At 47.8% G+C, this 12112-nt stretch overlaps 1 pseudogene; it reads left to right on the top strand.

The window, feature by feature from the left end:
• Positions 1-12112, top strand: part of LOC123995960 — a 71709-nt pseudogene that overhangs the window by 33184 nt on the left and 26413 nt on the right.

Genomic DNA, 12112 nt, shown 5'->3' with positions numbered 1-12112 from the left:
GTTTCTGTCTCTCTCTGTCTTTCTGTCTCTCTCTGTCTTTCTGTCTCTCTCTGTTTCTCTCTCTCTGTTTCTGTCTCTCTCTGTTTCTGTCTCTCTCTGTTTCTGTCTCTCTCTGTTTCTGTCTCTCTCTGTTTCTGTCTCTCTCTGTCTCTCTCTGTTTCTGTCTCTCTCTGTCTCTGTCTCTCTCTGTCTCTCTGTCTCTGTCTCTCTGTTTCTGTCTCTCTCTGTTTCTGTCTCTCTCTGTTTCTGTCTCTCTCTGTTTCTGTCTCTGTCTCGTCTCTCTCTGTTTCTGTCTCTCTCTGTCTCTGTCTCTGTCTCTCTCTGTCTCTGTTTCTGTCTCTCTCTGTTTCTGTCTCTCTCTGTTTCTGTCTCTCTCTGTCTCCTGTCTCTCTCTGTTTCTGTCTCTCTCTGTTTCTGTCTCTCTCTGTTTCTGTCTCTCTCTGTTTCTCTCTCTGTCTCTCTCTGTCTCCATCTCTGTCTCTCTCTGTTTCTGTCTCTGTCTCTCTCTCTGTCTCTCTCTGTTTCTGTCTCTCTGTTTCTGTCTCTCTCTGTTTCTGTCTCTCTCTCTCTGTCTCTCTCTGTTTCTGTCTCTCTCTCTCTCTCTGTCTCTCTCTCTTCTGTCTCTCTCTGTCTCTCTCTGTTTCTGTCTCTGTCTCTGTCTCTCATCTCCGTCTCTCTCTGTTTCTGTCTCTGTCTCTGTTTCTGTCTCTCTCTGTTTCTGTCTCTCTCTGTTTCTGTCTCTCTCTGTTTCTGTCTCTCTCTCTGTCTCTCTCTGTTTCTGTCTCTCTCTGTCTCTGTCTCTCTCTGTTTCTGTCTCTCTCTGTCTCCATCTCTCTCTGTCTCTCTCTGTTTCTGTCTCTCTGTTTCTGTCTCTCTCTGTTTCTGTCTCTCTCTGTCTTCTGTCTCTCTGTCTCCATCTCCTCTCTCTCTGTTTCTGTTTCTGTCTCTCTCTGTTTCTGTCTCTCTCTGTTTCTGTTTCTCTCTCTGTCTCCATCTCTCTCTGTCTCCATCTCGTCTCTCTCTGTTTCTGTCTCTCTCTCTCTCTGTTTCTGTCTCTCTCTCTCTGTTTCTGTCTCTCTCTGTTTCTGTCTCTCTCTGTCTCTGTCTCTCTCTGTCTCCATCTGTCTCTGTCTCTGTTTCTGTCTCTCTGTTTCTGTCTCTCTCTCTCTCTGTTTCTGTCTCTCTGTTTCTGTCTCTCTCTGTTTCTGTCTCTCTCTGTTTCTGTCTCTCTCTGTTTCTGTCTCTGTCTCTGTCTCTCTGTCTCTCTCTGTTTCTGTCTCTCTCTCTCTCTGTCTCTGTTCTCTGTCTCTCTCTGTTTCTGTCTGTCTCTCTGTCTCTCTGTCTCTCTCTGTCTCTGTCTCTCTCTGTCTCTGTCTCTCTCTGTTTCTGTCTCTCTCTGTTTCTGTCTCTCTCTGTTTCTGTCTCTCTGTTTCTGTCTCTCTCTGTTTCTGTCTCTCTCTGTTTCTGTCTCTCTCTGTTTCTGTCTCTCTCTGTTTCTGTCTCTCTCTGTTTCTGTCTCTCTCTGTTTCTTCTGTCTCTGTCTCTGTCTCTCTCTGTTTCTGTCTCTCTCTGTCTCTGTCTCTCTCTGTCTCCATCTGTCTCTCTCTGTCTCTCTCTCTGTTTCTGTCTCTCTCTGTTTCTGTCTCTCTCTGTCTCTGTCTCTCTCTGTCTCTCTGTCTCTGTCTCTTTCTGTTTCTGTCTCTCTCTGTTTCTGTCTCTCTCTGTCTCTGTCTCTCTCTGTCTCCGTCTCTCTCTGTTTCTGTCTCTCTCTGTTTCTCTCTCTGTTTCTGTCTCTCTCTGTCTCTGTCTCTCTCTGTTTCTGTCTCTCTCTGTTTCTGTCTCTCTCTGTTTCTGTCTCTCTCTGTCTCTCTCTGTTTCTGTCTCTCTCTGTCTCTGTCTCTCTCTCTGTCTCCTGTCTCCGTCTCTTTCTGTTTCTGTCTCTCTCTGTTTCTGTCTCTCTCTGTTTCTGTCTCTCTCTGTTTCTGTCTTCTCTGTCTCTCTCTGTTTCTCTCTCTCTCTGTCTCTGTCTCTCTCTGTCTCTGTCTCTGTCTCTGTCTCTCTGTTTCTGTCTCTGTCTCTCTCTGTCTCTGTCTCTCTCTGTCTCTGTCTCTGTCTCTGTCTCTCTCTGTTTCTGTCTCTCTCTGTCTCCGTCTCTCTCTGTTTCTGTCTCTCTCTGTCTCCGTCTCTTTCTGTTTCTGTCTCTCTGTTTCTGTCTCTCTCTGTTTCTGTCTCTCTCTGTTTCTGTCTCTCTCTGTCTCTGTCTCTCTCTGTTTCTGTCTCTCTCTGTTTCTGTCTCTCTCTGTTTCTGTCTCTCTCTGTTTCTGTCTCTCTCTGTTTCTGTCTCTCTCTGTTTCTGTCTCTCTCTGTTTCTGTCTCTCTCTGTTTCTGTCTCTCTCTCTCTCTGTCTCTCTCTGTCTCTCTCTGTTTCTGTCTCTCTCTGTCTCTGTCTCTCTCTGTTTCTGTCTCTCTCTGTTTCTGTCTCTCTCTGTTTCTGTCTGTTTCTGTCTCTCTGTTTCTGTCTCTCTCTGTTTCTGTCTCTCTCTGTTTCTGTCTCTCTCTGTTTCTGTCTCTCTGTTTCTGTCTCTCTCTGTTTCTGTCTCTCTCTGTTTCTGTCTCTGTTTCTGTCTCTCTCTGTCTCTCTGTTTCTGTCTCTCTGTTTCTGTCTCTCTCTGTTTCTGTCTCTCTCTGTCTCTCTCTGTCTCTGTCTCTCTCTGTCTCTCTCTGTCTCTGTCTCTCTCTGTCTCTGTCTCTCTCTGTCTCTCTGTCTCTCTCTGTCTCTGTCTCTGTCTCTCTGTCTCTCTGTCTCTGTCTCTCTCTGTCTCTGTCTCTCTCTGTCTCTCTCTGTCTCTGTTTCTCTCTCTGTCTCTCTCTCTTTCTGTCTCTGTCTCTCTCTGTCTCTGTCTCTCTCTGTCTCTCTCTGTCTCTGTCTCTCTCTGTCTCTGTCTCTCTGTCTCTGTCTCTCTCTGTCTCTGTCTCTGTCTCTGTCTCTCTCTGTCTCTGTCTCTCTCTGTCTCTGTCTCTCTCTGTCTCTGTTTCTGTCTCTCTCTGTTTCTGTCTGTTCCCACAGGTGAGGAAGACGTTTTTTACGTTGGCCTTCTGCGATTTTTGCCGGAAGCTTCTGTTCCAGGGGTTCCGATGTCAGATGTGTGGCTATAAGTTCCACCAGCGTTGCAGTACGGAGGTGCCGCTCATGTGTGTCAACTACGACCAGCTAGAGTGAGTTATCCATCCATTCATCCATCGATCAAATTAATCAGTTCAACTACGACCAGCTAGAGTGAGTTATCCATCCATCCATCCATCGATCAAATTAATCAGTTCAACTACGACCAGCTAGAGTGAGTTATCCATCCATTCATCCATCGATCAAATTAATCAGTTCAACTACGACCAGCTAGAGTGAGTTATCCATCCATTCATCCATCGATCAAATTAATCAGTTCAACTACGACCAGCTAGAGTGAGTTATCCATCCATTCATCCATCGATCAAATTAATCAGTTCAACTACGACCAGCTAGAGTGAGTTATCCATCCATCCATCCATCGATCAAATTAATCAGTTCAACTACGACCAGCTAGAGTGAGTTATCCATCCATCCATCGATCAAATTAATCAGTTCAACTACGACCAGCTAGAGTGAGTTATCCATCGATCAAATCAATCAGTTCAACTACGACCAGCTAGAGTGAGTTATCCATCCATCCATCCATCGATCAAATGAATCAGTTCAACTATGACCAGCTAGAGTGAGTTATCCATCCATCCATCCATCGATCAAATGAATCAGTTCAACTACGACCAGCTAGAGTGAGTTATCCATCCATCCATCCATCGATCAAATGAATCAGTTCAACTATGACCAGCTAGAGTGAGTTATCCATCCATCCATCGATCAAATGAATCAATTCAACTACGACCAGCTAGTGTGAGTTATCCATCCATTTGATCAAATGAATCAGTTCAACTACGACCAGCTAGAGTGAGTTATCCATCCATTTGATCAAATGAATCAGTTCAACTACGACCAGCTAGAGTGAGTTATCCATCCATTTGATCAAATGAATCAGTTCAACTACGACCAGCTAGAGTGAGTTATCCATCCATTTGATCAAATGAATCAATTCAACTCGTTGAGGAAAGGGGATGGGACTTGATGTGTGATGTTATTCTGTTGGTTTGCACGCAAGTGTTGTTGTTCCTTGTTTGAGACTGAAGTTAACTTGACCTGTCCCCAGGACGGACATTAGCTTGACCTGTCCCCTGTATGTTGGGTCTCCAGTGTCCCAGTTCTATCCTGTATGTTGGGTCTCTAGTGTCCCAGTTCTATCCTGTATGTTGGGTCTCTAGTGTCCCAGTTCTATCCTGTATGTTGGGTCTCTAGTGTCCCAGTTCTATCCTGTATGTTGGGTCTCTAGTGTCCCAGTTCTATCCTGTATGTTGGGTCTCTCTAGTGTCCCAGTTCTATCCTGTATGTTGGGTCTCTAGTGTCCCAGTTCTATCCTGTATGTTGGGTCTCTGCTAGTGTCCCAGTTCTATCCTGTATGTTGTGGTTCTCCTGTATGTTGGGTCTCTAGTGTCCCAGTTCTATCCTGTATGTTGGGTCTCTAGTGTCCCAGTTCTATCCTGTATGTTGGGTCTCTAGTGTCCCAGTTCTATCCTGTATGTTGGGTCTCTGCTAGTGTCCCAGTTCTATCCTGTATGTTGGGTCTCTGCTAGTGTCCCAGTTCTATCCTGTATGTTGGGTCTCTAGTGTCCCAGTTCTATCCTGTATGTTGGGTCTCTAGTGTCCCAGTTCTATCCTGTATGTTGGGTCTCTAGTGTCCCAGTTCTATCCTGTATGTTGGGTCTCTGCTAGTGTCCCAGTTCTATCCTGTATGTTGGGTCTCTGCTAGTGTCCCAGTTCTATCCTGTATGTTGGGTCTCTAGTGTCCCAGTTCTATCCTGTATGTTGGGTCTCTAGTGTCCCAGTTCTATCCTGTATGTTGGGTCTCTGCTAGTGTCCCAGTTCTATCCTGTATGTTGGGTCTCTAGTGTCCCAGTTCTATCCTGTATGTTGGGTCTCTAGTGTCCCAGTTCTATCCTGTATGTTGGGTCTCTGCTAGTGTCCCAGTTCTATCCTGTATGTTGGGTCTCTAGTGTCCCAGTTCTATCCTGTATGTTGGGTCTCTGCTAGTGTCCCAGTTCTATCCTGTATGTTGGGTCTCTGCTAGTGTCCCAGTTCTATCCTGTATGTTGGGTCTCTAGTGTCCCAGTTCTATCCTGTATGTTGGGTCTCTAGTGTCCCAGTTCTATCCTGTATGTTGGGTCTCTAGTGTCCCAGTTCTATCCTGTATGTCGGGTCTCTGCTAGTGTCCCAGTTCTATCCTGTATGTTGGGTCTCTAGTGTCCCAGTTCTATCCTGTATGTTGGGTCTCTAGTGTCCCAGTTCTATCCTGTATGTTGGGTCTCTAGTGTCCCAGTTCTATCCTGTATGTTGGGTCTCTAGTGTCCCAGTTCTATCCTGTATGTTGGGTCTCTAGTGTCCCAGTTCTATCCTGTATGTTGGGTCTCTAGTGTCCCAGTTCTATCCTGTATGTCGGGTCTCTGCTAGTGTCCCAGTTCTATCCTGTATGTTGGGTCTCTGCTAGTGTCCCAGTTCTATCCTGTATGTTGGGTCTCTAGTGTCCCAGTTCTATCCTGTATGTTGGGTCTCTGCTAGTGTCCCAGTTCTATCCTGTATGTTGGGTCTCTAGTGTCCCAGTTCTATCCTGTATGTTGGGTCTCTAGTGTCCCAGTTCTATCCTGTATGTTGGGTCTCTGCTAGTGTCCCAGTTCTATCCTGTATGTTGGGTCTCTGCTAGTGTCCCAGTTCTATCCTGTATGTTGGGTCTCTAGTGTCCCAGTTCTATCCTGTATGTTGGGTCTCTGCTAGTGTCCCAGTTCTATCCTGTATGTTGGGTCTCTAGTGTCCCAGTTCTATCCTGTATGTTGGGTCTCTAGTGTCCCAGTTCTATCCTGTATGTCGGGTCTCTGCTAGTGTCCCAGTTCTATCCTGTATGTTGGGTCTCTAGTGTCCCAGTTCTATCCTGTATGTTGGGTCTCTAGTGTCCCAGTTCTATCCTGTATGTTGGGGGTCCCAGTTCTATCCTGTGTTGGGTCTCTGCTAGTGTCCCAGTTCTATCCTGTATGTTGGGTCTCTAGTGTCCCAGTTCTATCCTGTATGTTGGGTCTCTAGTGTCCCAGTTCTATCCTGTATGTTGGGTCTCTGCTAGTGTCCCAGTTCTATCCTGTATGTTGGGTCTCTAGTGTCCCAGTTCTATCCTGTATGTTGGGTCTCTAGTGTCCCAGTTCTATCCTGTATGTTGGGTCTCTAGTGTCCCAGTTCTATCCTGTATGTTGGGTCTCTAGTGTCCCAGTTCTATCCTGTATGTTGGGTCTCTAGTGTCCCAGTTCTATCCTGTATGTTGGGTCTCTGCTAGTGTCCCAGTTCTATCCTGTATGTTGGGTCTCTGCTGCAGTTTGTTGCTGGTGTCGAAGTTCTTTGAGCACCACCCCATCACCCAGGAGGAGGTGTCGTCAGAGGGCACCACCCCCGTGTCCGAGGCCTACCCGTCACTGCCCCCGTCCGACTCCACCGGGTGAGTCTCACAGCTGTCCCGATCACATTCTCACCTCGGCACAGTTGAAGGAAAGGAGACGAGGAGAGGAAGCCATTTTTTTAAGACTACTGAAACACAGACTTGATAATCTTATATGTCCTTGCTAGATTCAATGTAGACTGTAATCTCTGCTAATGCTGTGCCACATGTCCCCAGTGAGATGACCCACATGTCCCCAGTGAGATGACCCACATGTCCCCAGTGAGATGACCCACATGTCCCCAGTGAGATGACCCACATGTCCCCAGTGAGATGACCCACATGTCCCCAATGAGATGACCCACATGTCCCCAATGAGATGACCCACATGTCCCCAGTGAGATGACCCACATGTCCCCAATGAGATGACCCACATGTCCCCAGTGAGATGACCCACATGTCCCCAGTGAGATGACCCACATGTCCCCAATGAGATGACCCACATGTCCCCAATGAGATGACCCACATGTCCCCAGTGAGATGACCCACATGTCCCCATGAGATGACCCACATGTCCCCAGTGAGATGACCCACATGTCCCCAGTGAGATGACCCACATGTCCCCAGTGAGATGACCCACATGTCCCCAGTGAGATGACCCACATGTCCCCAGTGAGATGACCCACATGTCCCCAGTGAGATGACCCACATGTCCCCAGTGAGATGACCCCATGTCCCCAGTGAGATGACCCCATGTCCCCAGTGAGATGACCCACATGTCCCCAGTGAGATGACCCACATGTCCCCAGTGAGATGACCCACATGTCCCCAGTGAGATGACCCACATGTCCCCAGTGAGATGACCCACATGTCCCCAGTGAGATGACCCACATGTCCCCAGTGAGATGACCCACATGTCCCCAGTGAGATGACCCACATGTCCCCAGTGAGATGATCCTCCCCTCTTAACCGCTCTCTGAAACCAGGCTCCTGTCCCCGTCCAAGTCCATCTCCATCCCCCCCAGAGTTTCAACCCCCATCCTCCCTGACCACTGACCTCTGACCTCTCTCTGACCCCCAGGTCCCTGTGCCACACCAGTGTGTCCCCGTCCAAGTCCATCTCCATCCCCCCCAGAGTTTCAACCCCCATCCACCCTGACCACTGACCTCTCTCTGACCCCCATCCTCCCTGACCACTGACCTCTCTCTGACCCCCAGGTCCCTGTCCCCGTCTAAGTCCATCTCCATCCCCCCAGAGTTTCAACCCCCATCCTCCCTGACCACTGACCTCTATCTGACCCCCATCCTCCCTGACCACTGACCTCTATCTGACCCCCATCCTCCCTGACCACTGACCTCTATCTGACCCCCATCCTCCCCGACCACTGACCTCTCTCTGACCCCCATCCTCCCTGACCACTGACCTCTCTCTGACCCCCATCCTCCCTGACCACTGAGCTCTCTCTGACCCCCATCCTCCCTGACCACTGACCTCTCTCTGACCCCCAGGTCCCTGACCACCGACCTCTCTCTGACCCCCATCCTCCCTGACCACTGACCTCTCTCTGACCCCCAGGTCCCTGCACCACGCCAGTGTGTCCCCGTCCAAGTCCATCCTCCCTGACCTCTGACCTCTCTCTGACCCCCAGGTCCCTGTGCCACGCCAGCGTGTCCCCGTCCAAGTCCATCCCTATCCCCCAGAATTTCAGGCCCGGAGAAGAGGACCACAGGAACCAGTTTGGACAGAGAGACCGCTCGTCCTCCGCTCCCAACGTCCACATCAACACCATCGAACCCGTCAACATAGACGTGAGTCAAATATCCCCTTTTTGTCTGTGTGTCCGATGGCTCAGACACTCCCCCTGCTGGAGACAAGTAGTACTGCTACTGTAGAATGTCTGTGTGTCCGATGGCTCAGACACTCCCCCTGCTGGAGACAAGTAGTACTGCTACTGTAGAATGTCTGTGTGTCCGATGGCTCAGACACTCCCCCTGCTGGAGACAAGTAGTACTGCTACTGTAGAATGTCTGTGTGTCCGATGGCTCAGACACCCCCCCCTGCTGGAGACAAGTAGTACTGCTACTGTAGAATGTCTGTGTGTCCGATGGCTCAGACACTCCCCTGCTGGAGACAAGTAGTACTGCTACTGTAGAATGTCTGTGTGTCCGATGGCTCAGACACTCCCCCTGCTGGAGACAAGTAGTACTGCTACTGTAGAATGTCTGTGTGTCCGATGGCTCAGACACTCCCCCTGCTGGAGACAAGTAGTACTGCTACTGTAGAATGTGTATGTGGCAGCACTAGTGAAGGGGGTGCTCATCTGGGTCGAGTCGTGTTCTGTAATTCTTGGCCAAATACAGCATAGTAATCATACCTTTTTTTATTTTAACTAGGCAAGTCGGTTAAGAACAAATTCTTATTTACGTTGACGGCCTTCCACCGGGCCAAACCCGGACGACGCTGGTCCTATGGGACTCCCTATCACGGACTGTTGTGATACAGCCCGGAATCGAACCAGGGTGTCTGTAGTGACGCCTCTAGTGCTGAGTTGTAGTGCTTTAGACCGCTGCAACACTCGGGAGCCCGTTAAAGAGGAAATGACAGCGTTTGTTTGTTTTTTTAGCAACGTGAAATCTTAAAATCTGTTCTTATTCACCTCAGGAAGAACCGTGCCCTTTTATGGTCATTTCACCTTTTCATACATTTATAGAATGTTTGGGCATTTGTGAAAATTCTAGAATGCAATATAGAAAAATTTAATGGCTGTTTCCTGGGCTAAAAAGTGGGACTGACTGCATTTTAGCAACATGAAATCTTATTCAAATCTGTTCTTATCCAACCCAGACATTTCTGACAAGCGAGCACTTGGTCATTTTCACATGTTCATTAATGTTTGGGTATTTGTGAAAATTCTATAGCGATATAGAGGGAAAGGGGCCGTGTTTACAGGCAGTAGGGCCTGTCAGTCACTATGAACTGGACTGTGTGTTTACAGACAGTAGGGCCTGTAATCATTCACTATGAACTGGACTGTGTGTTTACAGACAGTAGGGCCTGTCAGTCACTATGAACTGGACTGTGTGTTTACAGACAGTAGGGCCTGTCAGTCACTATGAACTGGACTGTGTGTTTACAGACAGTAGGGCCTGTCAGTCACTATGAACTGGACTGTGTGTTTACAGACAGTAGGGCCTGCCATCATTCACTATGAACTGGACTGTGTGTTTACAGACAGTAGGGCCTGTCATCATTCACTATGAACTGGACTGTGTGTTTACAGGCAGTAGGGCCTGTCAGTCACTATGAACTGGACTGTGTGTTTACAGACAGTAGGGCCTGTCAGTCACTATGAACTGGACTGTGTGTTTACAGACAGTAGGGCCTGTCAGTCACTATGAACTGGACTGTGTGTTTACAGACAGTAGGGCCTGTCATCATTCACTATGAACTGGACTGTGTGTTTACAGACAGTAGGGCCTGTCAGTCACTATGAACTGGACTGTGTGTTTACAGACAGTAGGGCCTGTCATCATTCACTTTGAACTGGACTGTGTGTTTACAGGCAGTAGGGCCTGTCAGTCACTATGAACTGGACTGTGTGTTTACAGGCAGTAGGGCCTGTCAGTCACTATGAACTGGACTGTGTGTTTGTGTCAGTCACTTGAACTGGACTGTGTGTTTACAGCAGTAGGGCCTGTCAGTCACTATGAACTGGACTGTGTGTTTACAGACAGTAGGGCCTGTCTATGAACTGGACTGTGTGTTTCACTATGAACTGGACTGTGTGTTTACAGACAGTAGGGCCTGTCAGTCACTATGAACTGGACTGTGTGTTTACAGACAGTAGGGCCTGTCAGTCACTATGAACTGGACTGTGTGTTTACAGACAGTAGGGCCTGTCAGTCACTATGAACTGGACTGTGTGTTTACAGACAGTAGGGCCTGTCAGTCACTATGAACTGGACTGTGTGTTTACAGACAGTAGGGCCTGTCAGTCACTATGAACTGGACTGTGTGTTTACAGACAGTAGGGCCTGTCAGTCACTATGAACTGGACTGTGTGTTTACAGACAGTAGGGCCTCAGTGAACTGGACTGTGTGTTTACAGACAGGGCCTGTCAGTCACTATGAACTGGACTGTGTGTTTACAGACAGTAGGGCCTGTCAGTCACTATGAACTGGACTGTGTGTTTACAGACAGTAGTCACTAGGGACAGTAGGGCCTGTCAGTCACTATGAACTGTCAGTCACTATGAACTGGACTGTGTGTTTACAGACAGTAGGGCCTGTTTCACTATGAACTGGAGTTTACTATGAACTGGACTGTGTGTTTACAGACAGTAGGGCCTGTCAGTCACTATGAACTGGACTGTGTGTTTACAGACAGTAGGACCTGTCATCATTCACTATGAACTGGACTGTGTGTTTACAGGCAGTAGGGCCTGTTAGTCACTATGAACTGGACTGTGTGTTTACAGACAGTAGGGCCTGTTATCATTCACTATGAACTGGACTGTGTGTTTACAGACAGTAGGGCCTGTCAGTCACTATGAACTGGACTGTGTGTTTACAGACAGTAGGGCCTGTTATCATTCACTATGAACTGGACTGTGTGTTTACAGACAGTAGGGCCTGTCAGTCACTATGAACTGGACTGTGTGTTTACAGACAGTAGGGCCTGTTATCATTCACTATGAACTGGACTGTGTGTTTACAGACAGTAGGGCCTGTCATCATTCACTATGAACTGGACTGTGTGTTTACAGACAGTAGGGCCTGTCATCATTCACTATGAACTGGACTGTGTGTTTACAGACAGTAGGGCCTGTCAGTCACTATGAACTGGACTGTGTTTACAGACAGTAGGGCCTGTCAGTCACTATGAACTGGACTGTGTGTTTACAGACAGTAGGGCCTGTCAGTCACTATGAACTGGACTGTGTTTACAGACAGTAGGGCCTGTTAGTCACTATGAACTGGACTGTGTGTTTACAGACAGTAGGGCCTGTCAGTGACTATGAACTGGACTGTGTGTTTACAGGCAGTAGGGCCTGTCATCAGTCACTATGAACTGGACTGTGTGTTTACAGACAGTAGGGCCTGTCAGTGACTATGAACTGGACTGTGTGTTTACAGACAGTAGGGCCTGTTAGTCACTATGAACTGGACTGTGTGTTTACAGACAGTAGGGCCTGTCATCATTCACTATGAACTGGACTGTGTGTTTACAGACAGTAGGGCCTGTCAGTCACTATGAACTGGACTGTGTGTTTACAGGAAGTGGCTTGCAGCACGACTAGATCAGTAGAACACATTCACCAAAATACACCTAAAAATGAATTTCTGTAAATATGTCAATATCAGGGAATCCTCTTACATTTGGGAACTTTATAGTCCTGTTGATCAAACAAGTAACCATGAAAAGGCAGTATCTCTCTCCCTCAGTTATACACATCAACAACAACAAGATCAACAGCTAATGCTAGCCAGAGAAAGATGAGCTAACATCTAACGAAGTAACATTTAAATAAACCCTCTATAAACTTTTTTT

This window comes from Oncorhynchus gorbuscha, linkage group LG14 (genome assembly GCF_021184085.1).
Source record: "Oncorhynchus gorbuscha isolate QuinsamMale2020 ecotype Even-year linkage group LG14, OgorEven_v1.0, whole genome shotgun sequence".
In the NCBI taxonomy this organism is placed as follows: domain Eukaryota; kingdom Metazoa; phylum Chordata; class Actinopteri; order Salmoniformes; family Salmonidae; genus Oncorhynchus; species Oncorhynchus gorbuscha.
The sequence above is the reverse complement of the archived record's forward strand: the minus strand, read 5'-3'. Positions and strand labels throughout refer to the sequence as shown.